This window comes from Oncorhynchus tshawytscha, unplaced genomic scaffold (genome assembly GCF_018296145.1).
Source record: "Oncorhynchus tshawytscha isolate Ot180627B unplaced genomic scaffold, Otsh_v2.0 Un_contig_4685_pilon_pilon, whole genome shotgun sequence".
Taxonomy (NCBI): Eukaryota; Metazoa; Chordata; class Actinopteri; order Salmoniformes; family Salmonidae; genus Oncorhynchus; species Oncorhynchus tshawytscha.
This window is the reverse complement of record NW_024609567.1, coordinates 24,330-47,231: the sequence shown is the minus strand read 5'-3', so window position 1 is coordinate 47,231 and position 22,902 is coordinate 24,330. Positions and strand designations below refer to the sequence as shown.

At 42.2% G+C, this 22,902-nt stretch overlaps 2 pseudogenes; both read right to left on the bottom strand.

Moving 5' to 3' along the window:
- Positions 1 to 21,896, bottom strand: part of LOC121845163 — a 64,241-nt pseudogene extending 42,345 nt beyond the window's left edge.
- Positions 7,070 to 8,992, bottom strand: LOC112240972 (annotated as a pseudogene).
- Positions 21,897 to 22,902: the final 1,006 nt, after the last annotated feature.

Genomic DNA, 22,902 nt, shown 5'->3' with positions numbered 1-22,902 from the left:
GAGAGGGGCAGAGAGAACAAAGGGGAGTTTGGGTAGAGAGGAATGGGAGAGTCAGGGAGGAGAGAGGGAGGGAGAGGAGCTATAAAAACAGGGGACTGCTGATAAGAGAGGGGGTATGGCTGGGCTTCAAAGGCCACTGAACAGATGGACTAACCTTTACTGTGGGTCTGCATCTGACCTCTGTCTCAGGACCCTCTCTCTATTCACACGGACACAACAGTACTGCAAGAAACAAAACCTATTCTAACATTAAATATTAACATACCAACATATCCTCTGGAATGTTAGATACAGTATCTATACAATATGAATGTGTAATGATACAGTGGGGCAAAAAAGTATTTAGTCAGCCACCAATTGTGCAAGTTCTCCCACGTAAAAATGAGAGAGGCCTCTTTGGTCTTGGCCATAGTGGAGTTTGGAGTGTGACTGTTTGAGGTTGTGGACAGGAGTCTTTTATACTGATAACAAGTTCAAACAGGTGCCATTAATACAGGTAACGAGTGGAGGACAGAGGAGCCTCTTAAAGAAGAAGTTACAGGTCTGTGAGAGCCAGAAATCTTGCTTGTTTGTAGGTGACCAAATACATATTTTCCACCATAATTTGCAAATAAATTCATTAAAAATCCTACAATGTGATTTTCTGGATTTTTTTTTTCTCATTTTGTCTGTCATAGTTGAAGTGTACCTATGATGAAAATTACAAGTCTCTCTCATCTTTTTAAGTGGGAGAACTTGCACAATTGGTAGCTGACTAAATACTTTTTTGCCCCACTGTATGTAATATTGGGAATGAAGAAGACTATGACTGAAGCTTTGAACAAATGAATGGGCCTGTAAGAAACGCATCATTTTTACCAAATTAAGGTTCTGAATGCAACTTGAACTTTTTAAATTGGGGTGGAACTATTTTCATATCATCAGGTAATGTGAGATTTGGGAAGTGGAACTATCATGGAAAATGAATGTATTCCCATTGCTGTGGAACTATTTTCATATCATCAGGTAATGTGAGATTTGGGAAGTGGAACTATCATGGAAAATGAATGTATTCATATTGCTGTGGGTAAATGTACTGTATTCATATTGCTGTGGGTAAATGTACTGTATTCATATTGCTGTGGGTAAATGTACTGTATTCATATTGCTGTGGATAAATGTACTGTATTCATATTGCTGTGGGTAAATGTACTGTATTCATATTGCTGTGGGTAAATGTACTGTATTCATATTGCTGTGGGTAAATGTACTGTATTCATATTGCTGTGGGTAAATGTACTGTATTCATATTGCTGTGGATAAATGTACTGTATTCATATTGCTGTGGGTAAATGTACTGTATTCATGTTGCTGTGGGTAAATGTACTGTATTCATATTGCTGTGGGTAAATGTACTGTATTCATATTGCTGTGGATGAATGTACTGTATTCATGTTGCTGTGGGTAAATGTACTGTATTCATATTGCTGTGGGTAAATGTACTGTATTCATATTGCTGTGGGTAAATGTACTGTATTCATATTGCTGTGGGTAAATGTACTGTATTCATGTTGCTGTGGGTAAATGTACTGTATTCATATTGCTGTGGGTAAATGTACTGTATTCATATTGCTGTGGATAAATGTACTGTATTCATATTGCTGTGGGTAAATGTACTGTATTCATGTTGCTGTGGGTAAATGTACTGTATTCATATTGCTGTGGGTAAATGTACTGTATTCATGTTGCTGTGGGTAAATGTACTGTATTCAAATACTGTATTCATGCTGTGGGTAAATGTACTGTATTCATATTGCTGTGGGTAAATGTACTGTATTCATATTGCTGTGGGTAAATGTACTGTATTCATGTTGCTGTGGGTAAATGTACTGTATTCATATTGCTGTGGGTAAATGTACTGTATTCATATTGCTGTGGGTAAATGTACTGTATTCATATTGCTGTGGGTAAATGTACTGTATTCATGTTGCTGTGGGTAAATGTACTGTATTCATATTGCTGTGGGTAAATGTACTGTATTCATATTGCTGTGGGTAAATGTACTGTATTCATATTGCTGTGGGTAAATGTACTGTATTCATATTGCTGTGGATAAATGTACTGTATTCATATTGCTGTGGATAAATGTACTGTATTCATATTGCTGTGGGTAAATGTACTGTATTCATATTGCTGTGGGTAAATGTACTGTATTCATGTTGCTGTGGGTAAATGTACTGTATTCATATTGCTGTGGGTAAATGTACTGTATTTATATTGCTGTGGGTAAATGTACTGTATTCATATTGCTGTGGGTAAATGTACTGTATTCATGTTGCTGTGGGTAAATGTACTGTATTCATATTGCTGTGGGTAAATGTACTGTATTCATGTTGCTGTGGGTAAATGTACTGTATTCATATTGCTGTGGGTAAATGTACTGTATTCATATTGCTGTGGGTAAATGTACTGTATTCATATTGCTGTGGGTAAATGTACTGTATTCATATTGCTGTGGGTAAATGTACTGTATTCATATTGCTGTGGGTAAATGTACTGTATTCATATTGCTGTGGGTAAATGTACTGTATTCATGTTGCTGTGGGTAAATGTACTGTATTCATATTGCTGTGGGTAAATGTACTGTATTCATATTGCTGTGGGTAAATGTACTGTATTCATATTGCTGTGGGTAAATGTACTGTATTCATATTGCTGTGGGTAAATGTACTGTATTCATATTGCTGTGGGTAAATGTACTGTATTCATATTGCTGTGGGTAAATGTACTGTATTCATATTGCTGTGGGTAAATGTACTGTATTCATGTTGCTGTGGGTAAATGTACTGTATTCATATTGCTGTGGGTAAATGTACTGTATTCATGTTGCTGTGGGTAAATGTACTGTATTCATATTGCTGTGGGTAAATGTACTGTATTCATATTGCTGTGGGTAAATGTACTGTATTCATATTGCTGTGGGTAAATGTACTGTATTCATGTTGCTGTGGGTAAATGTACTGTATTCATATTGCTGTGGGTAAATGTACTGTATTCATATTGCTGTGGATAAATGTACTGTATTCATATTGCTGTGGGTAAATGTACTGTATTCATATTGCTGTGGGTAAATGTACTGTATTCATATTGCTGTGGGTAAATGTACTGTATTCATATTGCTGTGGATAAATGTACTGTATTCATATTGCTGTGGGTAAATGTACTGCATTCATATTGCTGTGGATAAATGTACTGTATTCATATTGCTGTGGATAAATGTACTGTATTCATATTGCTGTGGGTAAATGTACTGTATTCATATTGCTGTGGGTAAATGTACTGTATTTATATTGCTGTGGGTAAATGTACTGTATTCATATTGCTGTGGGTAAATGTACTGTATTCATGTTGCTGTGGGTAAATGTACTGTATTCATATTGCTGTGGATAAATGTACTGTATTCATATTGCTGTGGGTAAATGTACTGTATTCATATTGCTGTGGGTAAATGTACTGTATTCATATTGCTGTGGGTAAATGTACTGTATTCATATTGCTGTGGATAAATGTACTGTATTCATATTGCTGTGGGTAAATGTACTGTATTCATATTGCTGTGGGTAAATGTACTGTATTCATATTGCTGTGGGTAAATGTACTGTATTCATATTGCTGTGGGTAAATGTACTGTATTCATATTGCTGTGGGTAAATGTACTGTATTCATATTGCTGTGGGTAAATGTACTGTATTCATATTGCTGTGGGTAAATGTACTGTATTTATATTGCTGTGGGTAAATGTACTGTATTCATATTGCTGTGGGTAAATGTACTGTATTCATATTGCTGTGGGTAAATGTACTGTATTCATATTGCTGTGGGTAAATGTACTGTATTCATATTGCTGTGGGTAAATGTACTGTATTCATATTGCTGTGGGTAAATGTACTGTATTTATAGTGCTGTGGGTAAATGTACTGTATTCATATTGCTGTGGGTAAATGTACTGTATTCATATTGCTGTGGGTAAATGTACTGTATTCATATTGCTGTGGGTAAATGTACTGTATTCATATTGCTGTGGGTAAATGTACTGTATTCATATTGCTGTGGGTAAATGTACTGTATTCATATTGCTGTGGGTAAATGAATGATTGTATGACTTTGTAAACAATAACATGTCTGAAAGGAACTGCTCATTTAGACTATATTACAATCAATACCCAGGTCTAGAATTACACTCAAAATGTGAGCAGGACTGTCACGCCCTGACCTTAGAGAGCTTTTTATGTCTCTATTTTGGTTTGGTCAGGGTGTGATTTGGGTGGGCATTCTATGTTCATTTTTCTATGTTCTGTATTTCTTTGTTTTTGCCGGGTATGGTTCTCAATGGGGTGGCAGGGTGGCCTAGTGGTTAGAGTGTTGGACTAGTAACAGAAAGGTTGCAAGTTCAAGCTGACAAGGTACAAATCTGTTGTTCTGCCCCTGAACAGGCAGTTAACCTACTGTTCCTAGGCCTTTGAAAATAAGAATTTGTTCTTAACTGACTTGCCTAGTTAAATAAAGGTATAAAATCAGGGACAGCTGTCTATTGTTGTCTCTGATTGAGATCCATACTTAGGCAGCCTTTTCCCACCTGTGTTTTGTGGGTAGTTATTTTCTGTTTTGTGTTTCTGCACCTGACAGAACTGTTCGTTGTCGTTTTGCTCTTTGTTATTTTGTTCTAGTGTTCAGTTTTAAATAAATATCATGAACATGTACCACGCTGCGCTTTGGTCCACTCCTTCTTCATCAGACGAGCGTTACAGAACTACCCACCACCAAAGGACCAAGCAGCGTGGCAAGGAGGACTGGACATGGGAGGACATCCTGGATGGCAAAGGATACTAGATGTGGGAGGAGATCCTGCCCGGAAAAGATCACCTGCCATGGGAGCAGGTCGAAGCAGCAAGGAAGGTGGAGGCAGCTGGTAAAAGGGCCAAGGATACACGGGGACAAGGCTGGCACTAAAGACCGGGAGGCCACTCCCCAACATTTTTTAGGGAGGCACACGGGGAGATTGTCTGAGCCAGGTTGGAGACCTGAGCCAACTCCCGTGCTTACCTGAGGGGAGTCGTACTGGTCAGACACCGTGTTATGCAGTGGAGCGTACGGTGTCTCCAGTGCGCGTGCACAGCCTGGTGCGCTTTCCAGCTCCCAAATCGGCCGGGCTAGAGTGGGCATCTAGCCATGTCGGAGGGTGCAGACTCAGCGCATCTGGCTGCCAGTACGTCTCTATGCCCAGTCTGCACAGCCCAGTGCGTCCTGTGCCTGCGCCCCACATCTGCAAGTTGAAAATAACCATCCAGCCAGGACAGGTTGTGCAGGCTCCTAGCTCGAGACCTCCAGTGCTCCTCCACGACCCAGTGTATCCGGTGCCTCTGCCTAGGACAGGGCCTCCTGTATGTCTCTCCAGCCTGGTGAGTCCTGTGCCTGCGCCCAGAATTAATCATCTTATGTCTCCCCAGCCTGGTGAGCCCTGTGAGAGCTCCACGTACCAGACTGCCCATACGTCTCCTCTTTCCAGTGATGATCCATGGCACGAAGCCTCCAGTGATGATCCATGGCACGAAGCCTCCAGTGATGATCCATGGCACGAAGCCTCCAGTGATGATCCATGGCAAGAAGCCTCCAGTGATGATCCATGGCAAGAAGCCTCCAGTGATGATCCATGGCAAGAAGCCTCCAGTGATGATCCATGGCACGAAGCCTCAGGTGAGGAGTCATGGAACAAGGACTCCAGCGAAGGCCTCCAGTCCGGAGTCCAGCGAGCCTGGTCCAGTCCGGGGCCACCAGTGACCTCCAGTCCGGGGCCACCAGCGATGGTCTCCAGTCCGGGGCCACCAGTGACGGTCTCCAGTCCGGGGCCACCAGTGACGGTCTCCAGTCCGGGGCCCGCTTCGATGGTCCCCAGTCCGGGGTCGGCGGCGAGGGTCCCCGAACCAGAGGTGCCACCAAAGTGGGGGGAGCCAGAGGCGGAGGGGGGTCTACGTCCTGCACCCGCACCAGGAAGCCCACCCAGACCCTCCCCTTTAGAGTCAGGTTTTGCGGCCGGAGTCCGCATCTTTGGGGGTTGCGGACTCTCTCTGGCCATAGAGAGGCTTTTATTCTCTATTTTGGTTAGGCCAGGGTGTGACTAGGGTGGGCATTCTAGTTTCTTTATTTCTATGTTTTCTATTTCTTTGTGTTTGGTAGGGTGTGGTTCTCAATCAGAGGCAGCTGTCTATCGTTGTCTCTGATTGAGAACCAGACTTAGGTAGCCCTTTTTCCACCTGTCTTGGTGAGAAGTTGACTTTGTTTAGGGAACTTCGCCTTTCGCTTTACGGTTTGTTTTTGTAGTGTTTATTGTTTTGTTTCGGTGTCATGTTTATAAATAAAAAGGAAATGTACGTCTACCACGCTGCACCTTGGTCCTCTTACTTTAACAGCCGTGACAAGGACAATGATGTGGTGCTGATGTTTTGCCCATCACCCGCAGGCAGCCCTGTAATGGTCTACCCCCAATACTATAAGCCTGGTAAATATATAACAACTCCATTATACCTACAGTCATTTAACACTGTCTTATTACTGTGTGGAAGCTACTGGAGTACATTCCACAGCAGTAACTGCCGTGTGGAGAATTGAAGAGAAAGTCAAAGTTGTGAGCCAGGCTTGGTTGTATAGCACCAGTGTACAGGTACACTAGATTTCCTCAGAGTGTCAGAAACAACTGGTTTCCCTCCATCTGGGCAATATGCCAACAGAGGTAAGAAGAGAAAGAGAGTGATTTTTGAGTGATGGTTTATCTGTGTCATTTGGAAATGGCTACGATTGACAGTGAGTCATGGTAATGATGTAAGAAGGAGCTGAAGGGAGCCATGCCTTCTCTTCCTGGGTTCTATAGAATCAGGAGTAAAAGTTTATAGCTAGTCAAAAACAAAGTTCACAAAAAGCAAGATGACAAATGTATGACATTTTATTTTCAAAACGTTTTTCATCACAAAGATACAAAAGGTGGTTATATAAAGCTTTCACTTACACTTAACAATTTCAAGACTCTTAACTCTTACACCTAAAACCTAACATTTTAAAGTTCCAGAAAGCTAGAGAACTAGGAGAATATAACAAGTAAATAAGTCAAACATTTCATCATAAATTCATCATCAAATAGCACACATAATATATTTCATAACACATTTAATTTTACATTTCATCATAAAGTTTATTGTGGAATTGCATAAACTACATTTCTGATTTCAAACATTGCCATTTGTCAATTATATTCAGTAGGGTAAATCTAGAACAAAGTCTGACGGTTGATTGGGATCTTTTTATAATGTTTTTTTTACTATATTTCTTTGCCGTTACATTTAGTGTGTCATTAACATTTTCTATCCACCCCGGACAGGATGGGGTTCTCCTCAGCAAGGCAGTCCCTGGTCTCCAGAGCCATCCGGAGTTTCTGCCAGAAGACTCCAGTGTGCTCCCCAGCTATGGGCCAGCTCAGGTAGGTACGTCTCTTCACCAGCTTTCTCATCCGGTGGAAGGGGGAGAGCTGCTGGTCTGGGACCTCCTCCAGAAACACCAGGATCAGAACGCCCTTCTGCTCATCAAACAGACGGAAGCTGGCCACCTGGATCTCCCGGGGGCACCACTCACTCTCCAGGTAGTGACGGCTGATCACGCAGATGGTCTTGCGGCTCCCGTAGATGGCGTCTGTGATGTTGTCTACGATGGATTTGCCTGGCTGGAAGTCACGGTGATGTAGACACAGCTTCCAGTCTTGGTTTCCCTCCAGCTCTGGCAGAAGTTCCCTCAGGACCCAGGGCTCATCGTGACCATTGTAGGAGACGAAGGCATCATACTGATGAGTCACACGGACGTTCCTCCGCTTTGTGTCCTAGAGATAAGCCTGAAAGAGATAGTAGGTGTAGACCAACTGCCATCTCAGGAGATGGTAGATAAAAGACCCCAGCAAGGTTAAGAGGACCAGAGAAGTGGAGGAGATGAAGTAGAAGAATCCTATATCTACTGAACAGTAGTGAGTGTCATGGTCCAACAGTTTGGTACCTCCTAGATGGACCAGATAGTTGCAGGTAAAGTCATAGGCATCAACAACCTGTGTTTGGTTTTCTGTTGTCACCCACTGGATAAACCAAGCATTGCTGCAGTCACAGGTGAAAGTCTTGTCTTGCAGGTCCAAGTAAACTAAAGCAGGTAAAGAACATATCATTTTTTAAACTTTAATTTAACTAGGCAAGTCAGTTAACAACAAATTCTTATTTTCAATGATGGCCTAGGAACAGTGGGTTAACTGCCTGTTCAAGGGCAGAACGACAGATTTGTACATTGTCAGCTCAGGGATTTGAACTTGCAACCTTCCGGTTACTAGTCCAACACTCTAACCACTAGGCTACCCTGCCGCCATCATTGTATCACTGACTACTGTAAAGTCATTCTTTCTCACCTGTGAGTAACTGAGTTGAGTGAGTTTGTCTCCTATGAGAAAATCTAAAGACTGAAGTTGGGTTTTAGACAGGTATAGCCTGTTGAGTCTTCGGGTGAAACAACTCCGTGCTCAGGGCTGTGAACTCATTCAGACTGATGTCAAGGGACCACAACTGTGGTGTGTAGACGGATGTGTTTGGGTGAAAGGACTTAATGTTAAGACTCCTTGCGCTGAATGCCAATAAATATTTCAGATCTTTAAGAAAGTTGGCTGGTATATTCAACATTCCAAAAGGATACTGACTGGAGATGATCAGGATCTTTAGAGACGGTAGAAGAGAAAAGGGTGGGGATTTAAGTTCACCATAATGTAGATATTTAATACGATTCCAACTCAAATCAAGTTTTTCTAAGGCTGAACATCCTCTGAACATAGTGGCCCTAATGTTTATTTTACTCAATCTATTCGATGCCAAATGAAGCATTTTAAGATTGACCAAACCCTGAAAGGCCCCATCTTCCACAGTGTCAATTCAGTTGTCAAATAAAATCAAAGTTTTGAGGGATTGTAAGCTTTCAAAGTCTCCTTTATGGATAGATCTTAGCATATTGCCTCCCAATTGCAAGTTTTCTAGTTTTTGCAAACAATTCTTAAAAACACAACGTAAAGATGGGACACTGTTTTTCCCAGATCTAGGAGTTAAGTCCTGCAAATCTTGAAAAACATTGCCTTTAATGTCAGTGATTTCATTGTTAGTCCTTTATGTTAGTCCTGTCAGATTGGCAAAATTGAATGAGCCTAGTTTATTGATGGTATTGTATCTGAGATCCAAGATTGTCAGAGATTGGATATTATGAGTGGCATTTGGCACAGAAGAAAGCATATTGTTACTTAGATCTGATGATCTATGGCAGCCTCAGACTGAAGTATGACTGAAGTATGTAACAAATGATAGAGCAGCTAGAGCAGCGGAGGAATTCAGTTTGAGTGTCAGGCAAGTAGAAAACTCTTCACATTCACACTCTACAGCCCTGGGACACAGGCTCACAAACTCTGACCTAACTCTGACCTAACCTCCAACCCAAGTACTCCATTCTGCCACCTCTGGTCTCTTGGCCCTCCCACCCGTATGGGAAGGTGGCTCCCGCTCAGCCCAGTCTAAGCTCTCCTCGGTCCTGGCACCCCAATGGTGGAACCTGCCTCCCCCTGAAGCTAGGACAGCAGAGTCCCTGCCCATCTTCTGAAAACATCTGAAACCCTACCTCTTCAAAGAGTATCTTAAATAATCCCTGAACCTGCATGACATGAGCCGCCCTCGCGCTCTCTCCCAACTTGGATAGAAAGTTGTCTATTAATGCCAAAAAAGTCAATCCACCCTCAAAACACTAGCTTACTAGGGATTGTTTCATGATGCAGTGTACAATCTATAGCTATAATGTATAACGTATTTAGCTGCTATTTATACACTTTTAATAAAAATGACATCAAATCACCTCGCAATGAGGAATAAAAGATGACATGGAGTAGCCTAGCAATGAGGAATAAAAGATGACATGGAATAGCCTAGCAATGAGGAATAAAAGATGACATGGAATAGCCTAGCAATGAGGAATAAAAGATGACATGGAATAGCCTAGCAATGAGGAATAAAAGATGACATGGAATAGCCTAGCAATGAGGAATAAAAGATGACATGGAATAGCCTCGCAATGAGGAATAAAAGATGACATGGAATAGCCTAGCAATGAGGAATAAAAGATGACATGGAATAGCCTAGCAATGAGGAATAAAAGATGACATGGAATAGCCTCGCAATGAGGAATAAAAGATGACATGGAATAGCCTAGCAATGAGGAATAAAAGATGACATGGAATAGCCTAGCAATAAGGAATAAAAGATGACATGGAATAACCTCGCAATGAGGAATAAAATTAGTCGTCTTAAGGATAAATTCATCCACTATTTATTGTTGAACTCAGCCGGTAACAGCTTACATAAATGGGCTGCAAGGTCAATTACATTAAATCAAATGAATTGAATGAGCCTAGTTTATTGATGGTATTGTATCTGAGATCCAAGATTGTCAGAGATTGGATATTATGAGTGGCATTTGGCACAGAAGAAAGCATATTGTTACTTAGATCTAGAGTAGTCAGTTGCTTCATTGAGCTGAATGACTGATGAGACAGATGAGTAAGAGCATTATGGGATATATCCAACTTAGTCAAGTATGTGCAGGACTTAAGCAGTCCCTCAGGGACAAAACTCATGTTGTTATAACGCAGACTGAGTGTTGTCAGTGTAGCAATATGGCAGTCAATATTGGCGAGAGCTGAGATCCTATCTTCCCCTAAATGAGACAGTATGAGAGATGTTAATGATGAGTTGAGGCTCTGCAGTACCACACTCATTTCCTTCAAAGACATGTGGACACCGCTCAAATTGAGACTTTTCATATGACTCAGAAAAGATCTGTCTGGTACATCCCATGTCATGCTTCCATTTTGACCAGAGTCAGAGAGGTTTAAATAGTGGAGTTTAGGAAGAACATCAGCTGTGATCTTGAAGATTCTCATTGGATTTGGGATACATCCAGCACTCTCAGTCCTATGGACTTATTTGATATGTCCTGTGACTGGAAAAAGGTAAATCCGTTGCTTGCAATGTACAACTCCTGCAGGTGTATGAATAGCAAGATTGTCTGAACCTTCTTTAGAACATTAAGTTGGTTGCCGGTTAAGTTTAATACATTTAAGCTGGAGAGATTCTGAAAGGTAGAGGATGAAATGATTTTGATGTGGTTGTAGTCTAGTCGAAGCACGGAGAGGTTGCCTAGGCCCTGAAACAGGTGGTCTGAGAGGGTGTTGAGTCTGTTATTGGCAAGATTCAGCTCCTGAAGAACGACCAGGTCTGAAAAAGCCCCATCGTCCACATGAGACATCCGGTTACAGGAAGTGTTTAAAGATTGGAGGGCTGAGAGATCTTTGAAATCAAATGTTTTGATCATCACAATGTTGTTGATGGAAAGGTCTAAAGATCTTACTTTTCTTGGAATGTCTTCTGGTATGGTTTGGAGGTTCTTCTTTCCACAGATTACTTTCATGTTGGTATCATTGAGAGATTCACGGACTGTGCATTCTTTCAATGAATAGCCCCTTAATGGATTTACAAGGATCCAGCAACATATAAGAGTGCACAGAAAAATACTTGGTTGTGAATATGTAGTCCCGTTGCGTATTTCCGACATGGTTATCTTAATTTTCATCAATAGGCTCTTGATGCCAGGTCCCCCTCGCAAAATGGTGTTTCTAAACTCAACAGTCTTTTCCTTTTTAAATAAAGGTTTTTAAATAAAGGTTCAATAAAAAAATGTCAGTTCATTTCTGGAGGAAGAGGTGACAAATGCCACTTATTTGACTCCAATTAGCACAAAGTTTGGTCCAATTTCTTCTCAAGCTTCTTATGTTCCACCAGTCTTGTGAGTATATACTTCTTAGACCATAATCAGAAGACAACAGACTCACAAGTTGTGTGTCTCTCCCTCCAGCATATATTGCCATGAAATACAGAAACATTCCATCACCTCAAGACGACTCAGTTTTACTTCCTGTCTCCAAAGACCCTCCCCCGCCGTTTCACTTCCCTTTGATCTCTGTGTGTTTCTATACGTTTATACAGTTGGTTGGACTAGTTTGGAGTGTATGTGTAGTTCCTAAATACATTTCAAATGTGTTATGTAGAAAACTTGCCTTGTTACCCAAACTCCTTGCTCCAGTTAAGTGCTACGCCACGCCCATGTAATGAGTCAGGATGGAAATCCATTCAGTCTGATTGGTCGCAGAAACTGATGGGTTGGGCCAGAGACAGAATATGCATTGATAAAGCGGCATTTTGAAAATTTGTCATTGGCTTTGAAACTCTGATTGGTTAGAGATGATCCAATTGCTGATTACTTTGTTTTGTACAGAACCCACTCATTTTGACATCACCACAAACGCCTTCAGTGATGGCAGCCTCAGACTGAAGTATGTAACAAATGATAGAGCAGCGGAGGAATTCAGTTTGAGTGTCAGGCAAGTAGAAAACTCTTCACATTCACACTCTACAGCCCTGGGACACAGGCTCACAAACTCTGACCTAACTCTGACCTAACCTCCAACCCAAGTACTCCATTCTGCCACCTCTGGTCTCTTGGCCCTCCCACCCGTATGGGAAGGTGGCTCCCGCTCAGCCCAGTCTAAGCTCTCCTCGGTCCTGGCACCCCAATGGTGGAACCTGCCTCCCCTGAAGCTAGGACAGCAGAGTCCCTGCCCATCTTCTGAAAACATCTGAAACCCTACCTCTTCAAAGAGTATCTTAAATAATCCCTGAACCTGCATGACATGAGCCGCCCTCGCGCTCTCTCCCAACTTGGATAGAAAGTTGTCTATTAATGCCAAAAAAGTCAATCCACCCTCAAAACACTAGCTTACTAGGGATTGTTTCATGATGCAGTGTACAATCTATAGCTATAATGTATACCGTATTTAGCTGCTATTTATACACTTTTAATAAAAATGACATCAAATCACCTCGCAATGAGGAATAAATGATGACATGGAATAGTCTTTCAATGAGGAATAAAAGATGACATGGAATAGCCTAGCAATGAGGAATAAAATATGACATGGAATAGCCTAGCAATGAGGAATAAAAGATGGCATGGAATAGCCTAGCAATGAGGAATAAAAGATGACATGGAATAGCCTAGCAATGAGGAATAAAATATGACATGGAATAGCCTCGCAATGAGGAATAAAAGATGACATGGAATAGCCTAGCAATGAGGAATAAAAGATGACATGGAATAGCCTAGCAATGAGGAATAAAAGATGACATGGAATAGCCTAGCAATGAGGAATAAAAGATGACATGGAATAGCCTAGCAATGAGGAATAAAAGATGACATGGAATAGCCTAGCAATGAGGAATAAAAGATGACATGGAATAGCCTCGCAATGAGGAATAAAAGATGACATGGAATAGCCTAGCAATGAGGAATAAAAGATGACATGGAATAGCCTAGCAATGAGGAATATAAGTAGTCGTCTTAAGGATAAATTCATCCACTATTTATTGTTGAACTCAGCCGGTAACAGCTTACATAAATGTGCTGCAAGGTCAATTACATTAAATCAAATGAATTCCAGCTTAAGAGACTCCCTGGTCTCCTGAAGTCCTCCTTATTTTGTGTGTACATTTTTTCACCACGGCCTGTAGGTTCAGGGTGTGACTGTTTCAACATTCAACCACCCATTGACAATTTAGAGAAAGGGATTTTAAACTAATTTTATGGAAAAGGCCAGGTGTCTTTGTTATACAAAATATATGTTGCCAACTCCCAAGAATCCTGACAGGGAAAAAGACTACCTTCACTTCAAAGAATATATTACAGAACGTTAATATACAATTCAAACCTCCACGGTGCACCTGTCAGTGCTCATGAAGCAAAGAATATGATGAAATGGAGTGACTCAGGAGTATTGGGTACATGAATGAAGTTGGAGTTCAGGGAAGGTGGAAGCAATACGCTGGGAAACGTATCCAGTCTTTTGACCTATCAGATTAAGATATTTGACTTCCTCTTTAACCCAACTCCTCCAAAAGACACAGGTTTTGGAAAGGTGTGGGGCTCCCACACTGGGCGCCCAGGAGCTAATTGTTGTGGGGGGTTGAGTGCCTTGCTCAAGGGCACAATGGCAGGCAATGGCATCTAGGATTAGATACCAGCAACCCTCCAGTTGCCAGCTCACTTCCTGCCAGACATTTCCCATCGGACACGTGATACGAACTGGCAACCCTCCGGCTGCTGGCTCACCTCTAACCACTAGGCTACCCAAGCTGCCCCAACTAAGAACATTATGAGAGAGAGAGAGAGAGAGAGAGAGAGACAGACAGACAGACAGACAGACAGACAGACAGACAGACAGACAGACAGACAGACAGACAGACAGACAGACAGAGAGAGACAGACAGACAGACAGACAGACAGACAGACAGACAGACAGACAGACAGACAGACAGACAGACAGACAGACAGACAGACAGACAGACAGACAGACAGACAGACAGACAGACAGACAGACAGACAGACAGACAGACAGAGACAGACAGACAGACAGACAGACAGACAGACAGACAGACAGACAGACAGAGAGACAGACAGACAGACAGACAGACAGACAGACAGAGAGAGACAGACAGACAGACAGACAGACAGACAGACAGACAGACAGACAGACAGACAGACAGACAGACAGACAGACAGACAGACAGACAGACAGACAGACAGACAGACAGAGAGACAGAGAGACAGACAGACACAGAGAGAGAGAGAGACAGACAGTAAGAGGTAACTTGTCTAGATGGAGAGGGCATGCATGCTAGTCAGTTATCCATTCAGTGATCAAAAAGATGCATACGCAGCACAGGGCTTGTAGAATGACAGCTCGAGGGCTTGTAGAATGACAGCTCGAGGGCTTGTAGAATGACAGCTCGAGGGCTTGTAGAATGACAGGAGGGCTTGTAGAATGACAGCTCGAGGGCTTGTAGAATGACAGCCTCGAGGGCTTGTAGAATGACAGCTCGAGGGCTTGTAGGAATGACAGCTCGAGGGCTTGTAGAATGACAGCTCGAGGGCTTGTAGAATAACTCGAGGGCTTGTAGAATGAAAGAATAACTCGTGGTCGAGACCCATTTCAATGAACATCCGCTCCATTTGGCTTCACAGGGAAAGGTCACTGAGAATGACTAGTCAGTGTTACACCTGCAAACTGAGAGTGACATTTCAACATGCTGTTTTGAACCCCCTAACCCCGGGGAAGGGAGGGGTAGAAGAGGGTGCCCATTGGCACAGATCTAGGTTCTGCGTGACCTTCACCTAAACTAAACCATGAAGGGGGAATGTAAATCTGACCTTAAATCATCAGAGTCTATGGACAAGTTCATTTCTTCCCCCATGGGAAGGGGGTGGAGGGTTTGAAGAAATTCTCAGGAAAGGAATCTATTGTAATTCACGTGCCCGAGAATTAGTCCCCATTATATAAAACCAACAATAATCCCCAAACAGTAATTTACAGCCAGATAATTGTTCACAAACAGACCCCATTTCCTCTGTCTGTATAACAGCAGTATATCTACGATATGGCACTCTGATCCATGTAAATCTCACAACAGAATACCTTACAGACGCCCTTGTTAGCGTGTTGCCTCCTGCTCTACTGTATATTTGGATGCCAGCTGTTTTTCTGCTAAGCCTGAAATGACTCTGGTCCCTTCCCTTGACGAGTGATGAATGATGAGAGTGCTAACCTGAGAGTTCATAAACGCCCCCAAGGAAAAGGATTCAGCCCACAATCCCTTGCCTCTTGTGTTCCTAAATTGACAGTATTAATCTCTCCTCTCATTGAGAGAGATTGGTAGAATGCGTCTCATTTCTTTCTGTGAGACGGAAGGGTGACCTGGGTTTGGGATAATTTAGCTCCACTGACGCCTGTGACCCAACTATAGCATCAAATCCTGCCGTCGAGCCAATTGCCTGTCTCCCTTCAAAGTGTGTGTTTAAGTGTGTGTGTTTATGCAGCATGCATGCATGCGTGCCTGAAATGTGTGTGTGTCTGCGTGCGTGTGAGATTTGAGGAAGGGATGCGAGGGAAATGATATCCTTTTCATAGCAACTGTTTAATTAACACTGTTGAATCTCTAGACATTTGTGACAATACTTCTACGACATCCCGTCTCTGTCTACATGTACATAGGAGATAATGACTTTACATACCGTAAAACTTCATGAACAGCCACAAGCATTTATTTGCTTCAATCACTGAACACAACTAGCGGTTATTAGAGACAGGCTTCTATTTGAGCCAGGCGTCCATTTCCTTAATGCACACATCTTTGCTCAATAAAATGTTGAAAAGACAATGATGTTGCTCTGTATCTTCTTTTGCATAATCTTTACAGTACTCACTGAAGTTAACTCGTAAGCAATTCACTTAAACCTGGCATTTATTAGAAACAGGTGTTTATGTACTGAAATATATAGTAGACTGCATTTGAATTACTGTTACAGTGCTATTTGGATTGTTAATTGGATTCGTTCAGACATTTCTTGATTTCTTGTTGTTTTTATTTATTTATTATCATGTGTGTACTTGCGGATCCGGGAGAATTGTCATCAACAACGCCTGAATAGCATAGCGCCACAGTCAAATAATATTACTAGAAAATAGTGATATTCATGAAATCACAAGTGCAATATAGGAAAACACAGTTTAGCCTTTGTTAATCCACCTGTCGTCTCAGATTTTGAAATTATGCTATACAGCGAAAGCTAGGACCGGGAGTACACAGCCGCCCTCTTTTGGCGACAAATCACTCTGAGAGCCCCCACCTGTCCACTTACGCAATGTGGTCGCTCACGCTCATTCTTCAAAATAAAAGCCTGAAACTATGTCTAAAGGCTGTTGACACCTTAGGGAAGCCAACAGAAAAAGGAATCTGCTGATATCCCTTTCAATGGCCAATAGGGATGCATAGGAACACAGGGATTTAAAAACAAGAGTCACTTCCTGATTGATTTTTCTCAGGCTTTCGCCTGCAATATCAGTTCTGTTATACTAACAGAGACAATTATCTTACAGTTTTGGCAACTTTAGAGTGTTTTCTATCCTAATCTGTCAATTATATGCATATTCTAGCATCTGGTCCTGAGAAATAGGCCGTTTACTTTGGGAACGTTATTTTTCCAAACATAAAATAGTGCCCCTAGCTTCTGCATCGCAGAGTGCCTGGATACAGCCCTTAGCCGTGGTATACTAGCCATATATCACAAACCCCTGAGGTGCCTTATTGCTATTATAAACTGGTTACCAAAGTAATGCCAGAGCAGTAAAAATAAATGTGTTGACATACCTGTGGATTACGGGTCTGATATACCATGACTGTCAGCCAATCAGCATTCAGGGGTCAACCAACCAGTTTATAACATCTGGCAACCGTGCATGCAACCAATAAACTTTGATTTTATTTGAAATATGTGCTGATGCCAGGCCAATAAAAGGGACAAGTGGCTATTTGAGACTTAATGGAAGTTTTACAGTTTATGTGTGTATGGCCGGGTTGTCATAGTCCTCAGGGTTTTCAAAATGCAATGTCCTCAAAATGCCATGTGATTATAGTGTGAGACATGATACAGCTAATGTTTCCTATGTGTATGATCTCCATTCCATTTGTGCCGCTCCAGCCATTATTATGAGCCGTCCTCCTCTCAGCAGCCTCCACTGGTGTAATTAAGGGTAGTTATTATGAGCCGTCCTCCTCTCAGCAGCCTCCACTGGTGTAATTAAGGGTAGTTATTATGAGCCGTCCCTCTCTCAGCAGCCTCCACTGGTGTAATTAAGGGCAGTTATTATGAGCCGTCCTCCTCTCAGCAGCCTCCACTGGTGTAATTAAGGGTAGTTATTATGAGCTGTCCTCCTCTCAGCAGCCTCCACTGGTGTAATTAAGGGTAGTTATTATGAGGTCCCCTCAGCAGCCTCCACTGTGTAATTATGTGGCAGTTATTATGAGCCGTCCTCTCAGCAGCCTCCACTGGTGTAATTAAGGGTAGTTATGAGCCGTCCTCCCTCAGCAGCCTCCACTGGTGTAATTAAGGTGAGCCGCCCCTCCCTCAGCAGCCTCCACTGGTGTAATTAAGGGTAGCTATTATGAGCCATCCTCCTCAGCAGCCTCCACTGGTGTAGTTAAGGGTAGTTATTATGAATTCCCTCAGCAGCCTCTTACTGGTGTAATTAAGGGTAGTTAATATGAGCCGTCCCCCCTCAGCAGCCTCCACTGGTGTAATTAAGGGTAGTTATTATGAGCCATCCTCCCTCAGCAGCCTCCACTGGTGTAGTTAAGGGTAGTTATTATGAGCCGTCCCTCCTCAGCAGCCTCCACTGGTGTAGTTAAGGGTAGTTGTTATGAGCCATCCTCCCTCAGCAGCCTCCACTGGTGTAATTAAGGGTAGTTATTATGAGCCGTCCTCCCTCAGCAGCCTAAATGGTAGTTATTATGAGCCGTCCTCCCCAGCAGCCTCCACTGGTGTAGTTAAGGGTAGTTATTATGAGCCGTCCTCTCAGCAGCCTCCACTGGCACTCATTTACTGTGCGGCTCTGGATAAGAGTGTCTAAATGACGAACAGTACCTAGAAAGTATTCTAACCCCTTGACTTTTCCAGATTGTCTTGTCTGACAGCCTTAATATAAAATTGATTACATTTAGATTTGTCACTGTGTCACTGGTCTACATAATACCTCATAAAGTCAAAATGGAATTTAGTTTTTACAATTGTTTAAAAATGAATAAAAAATGAAAACTGAAATGTCTTGAGTCAAAAGTATTCAACACCTTGTTGCCACAAGCCAAATAAGTCAGGAGGAAAGATGGCTGAACAAATCACATAATAAGCCGCATGGTCTCACACTTAACATGATTTTTGAATGACTACCCCATTTTCAAATGCCTCACAAAGAAGGGCACGATTGGTAGATTGGTCCAAATAATAAAGCAGACACTGAATATCCTTTGCGTATGGTAAAAGCTGTTCATTTGGCTTTGGATGGTGTATCAATACGAAGATACAAAAACGTCCTTCCAAACTGAGTTGCCAGAGAGAAATAAACCACTCAGGGATTTCACCATGAGGCTAACGGTGATTTTACAGTTACAGAGTTTAATGGCTGTGATAGGAGAAAACTGGGAGGATGGATCAACAACATTGTAGTTACTCCAAAATACTAAAAATTCTGTTTTCAAAGTAATTGCAATATATGTGTCAAAATAATTTACTTTTGTCCTGAATACAAAATGTTATTTAAAATCCAACATAACACATCACTGGGTTCCACTTTCCATATTTTCAAGCATGGTGGTGGCTGCATCATGTTATGGGTGTACTTAGTCAGCAAGGACTGGTGAGTTTTTCAGGATAAAAATTAACTAAATGTAGCTAAGCACAGGCAAAATCCTAGAGGAAAACCTGGTTCAATCTGCCTTCCAACAGACACAGACAAATTCACCTTCCAGCAGGAGGACAATAACTCCTAAACATGTCAAATCTACACTACTAAGACATGGCCAAATCTACACTACCAAGACAACATGGATGTTCCTGCGGGGCCTACTTACAGTTTTGACTTAAAATCTGCATGAAAATCTACGGTAAGACTTGAAAATGTCTGTCTATCAACAACTAACTTGACAGCGTGTAACGGATTTCCTCCTTCTTCGTCTGAAGAGGTGTAGCAAGGATCGGACTAATACACAGCATGGTAAGTGTCCATGTTTTAATAGAAAGGACTGAACCTGACACAAACACAAAATAAACAAAGTGAAATGGAAACAAAACAGTCCCTGTGGCACAAACACTGACACAGGAAACAAAACACCCACAAAATACCCAAAGAATTAGGCTGCCAAATATGGTTCCCAATCAGAGATAACGATAGGCACCGCTCTCTAATTGAGAACCAATCTAGGCAACCATAGACCTACATAAACACCTAGATGGAAACAACCCCATAAATCTACAAAACCCCTAGACAGTACAAACACCCTAGATGAGACAAAAAGCACACATATCACCCATGTCACACCCTGACCAACCAAAATAATAAAGAAAACAAAGAATACTAAGGTCAGGTGTGACACAGCGCTTGAAGAATTTTAGAGAATAATGGGCAAATATTGCACAATCCAGGTGCGCAAAGATCTTTAGAGACTTACCCCAAAAGTCTCACTGACTTACTTTAATTGCTGCCAAAGGTGTTTATAACTTTTATTGACTCGGGGTTAACACGATCTAATCAAGGATATATTAGTTAACAAAATCTTGTAGATTGTAGATGTTTCTTTTTACAATTAAATCCATTTTATCCCCATTTTGTAACATAACAAAATGTGAAAAACTAAGGGGTGTGAATACTTTTCTTTGTCTGTTCTTGAACAACATACAGTGCGGTCCAGCACTTTACAAAGGACTTATATACATGTATTCCATTGTTCTCACCTCATTGATTACTCTTGTCATGTTTCTGTAATGATAATAATATTTTGCATAGGATTTTAATAGCGCCTTTTTTCCCAAAGACGCTTTCTTGTGGTAGAAAATATGCTCTCTATTACATCAAACAGCCCAAAAACACAGAGTATCTAATGTTGGTGTAATGTGAAAAGTGTTAGAAATGTAACCCATTTTTCTTACCTCTTTGGCTTTCCTGTGTCTGTCTTGAAACCTTTCTCGGTCTCTGTCTCTTTCCTTGTCTTTTTGCCCTCATCCCTGGTGCGTAAGAATACGACACCGTTCTCCAGTCCCGTGAGCTGAGTGGTGATGCTTTCTTCCGCCACCTTGACTCCGTGGCGCTGTTCTCCTCATTGGGAGTGAGCGTGACGACCTCCGCGTGAACATACTTTCTTTCTTAATTGCCTTGACCCCTCAGACTCACTGTCTGAGCAGCCCCACTCCACTGATCCGTTATCCACCTTGATGTTGTGGCCTGTCGTGTGGCACTGAAAGACATAAAGCAGAGGTTGGGCCGGGTGAAGGTGATCTGGGGTGGAAGCGGTGGCTACAAAGCCGCTGACTCGGGTCTCCTGATTTCGGGTTCCTGGATCTTCTCGCTGAGTTTGGTGAGCTTGAGAGCACCCAAGTAGATCTCCTCGACTCCGGACAGAGACTCCAGCCTCTTCTCGATCTCACCTATCCTCATAAATAAGCTGGAACACGCTCGATTTGAGCTCGTCGTCCGTGTTCTCTAGGGAGGAAAGAGGCAGTCCAGCTTGACTTGGCCAGCTTGACCGTGTTGCATTCGTGGAGCTGTCGCCGTCAGACTTCATGGTCACCTGAGAGAGAGATCCGATGCTGTTGTAGCACGACGACGGGATGACGCCCAGCGAGTCGCACACGCTCATGTCGTTGGCATGAAGCGGAAGATGTCACTGATGTCATCGCTGATGATCTCTAGAGTCCTTCCGAGTGTTTGCACGAGAGCCTCTCTCTCGACGTATTTTGCGAGAGCGGCGGCATAGTCTTTTAGCTTCCTGTTCGGGCCTGCTCCGTTTGTGTCCCTATGCTGACGGGCTGTCTATGTTACCTCCTTGAAAAGACGTACTGTTGATGCCTTTCTTTAAATCTTTTCCCAACCTCTTGTCGACACCCACCCCGGACCGCACGCCATTGAAGACATATCCTTTGTTTTCAACCCGTTGGTTTTCTTTGCGAACCCTGAAGGGGGAGGCCACCACTTTCTCTTTGGCACACTGGAAGTGCTGCTCATTCTCTTTATTGACTACATTGTGGCGATGGTTGTCTTTCAGCGGTTTCCCATTCAGAAATGACCTCCTCAAACTCCGGCCCTTCTTCAGCATTCAGACTCAGGCTTTTCATCGGCCAAATTGGCTGCTTCCCCGCCTAGCCGCATTCTCTCCGTGTTCACGCACTCCTGTCACTGTCGCGTTACCCGAAATACGAGACGCTTGAAGGTCGTCCAGACTCTGCTTCGTCGCCGTTCTCCTGAATGGGCGAGTTCATAGTATGCTCAAAGTAGGGTTACTGTAGCAGCTCGGCTGTGGTTGAAGAATGTGGCAGGCTTAGAGCTCTCTCCGGTGGTAGCCTAGCTGTTCTGATGTTTGGTTTGCACTCTGAGGTGATGACCTATAACGACGACAATGGGGTAACACTTCATTAAGTTACTCTTAAACCTGTGTAGTGACACTCTAACATTATGGTAATATTGTATTGTTTGGCTCTAAGTCACGCTGATAAGAGGATCTGTTGACTAAACCTAAAGGTAATAGTTTCATAGAAATGTGGTAATTGTTTTGAGCAATTTTTGTCATTTTACACAAGTGATTTTTTAGTTGTTGTTACAGACTCATTCACTTTTACAACAACAACATGTTAATAATACACTGTTGTGTTAACACATCAGTCAAAACACCATGCATTATCAAATCAAACAAAGAAAGAGTCGAACTAAGCATAAAGGTGCTGATGTAACATTAGGCTCAGACCAAGCCATTCTAGAAAGAAATATGTTTTATAGATTGGTTATTCTCACTGAGAGCTATGTCCATTGGAGACATTTCCATTCTATGACATATGCTATACAGATGTAGGATCTTCATTTGATCACTCTTTGTTGATGACTTTTCCTGTGCCAGAGGAAATGCAGATGACCTTCATGATTGACATTATGTTCATTAAAAACCTGCACTAACGGTTATATTAACAGTATTCCACTTTTCATGTAGCCTCATATTGACCAGCTTATAGCCTAACCACCAATCAAGCAACATTATGGACTAAACGTTGAAATCCTGTTGTTGCAGGATTATTTTGCTGCAACAATGCAGGTCTAATTAAGATCCTACA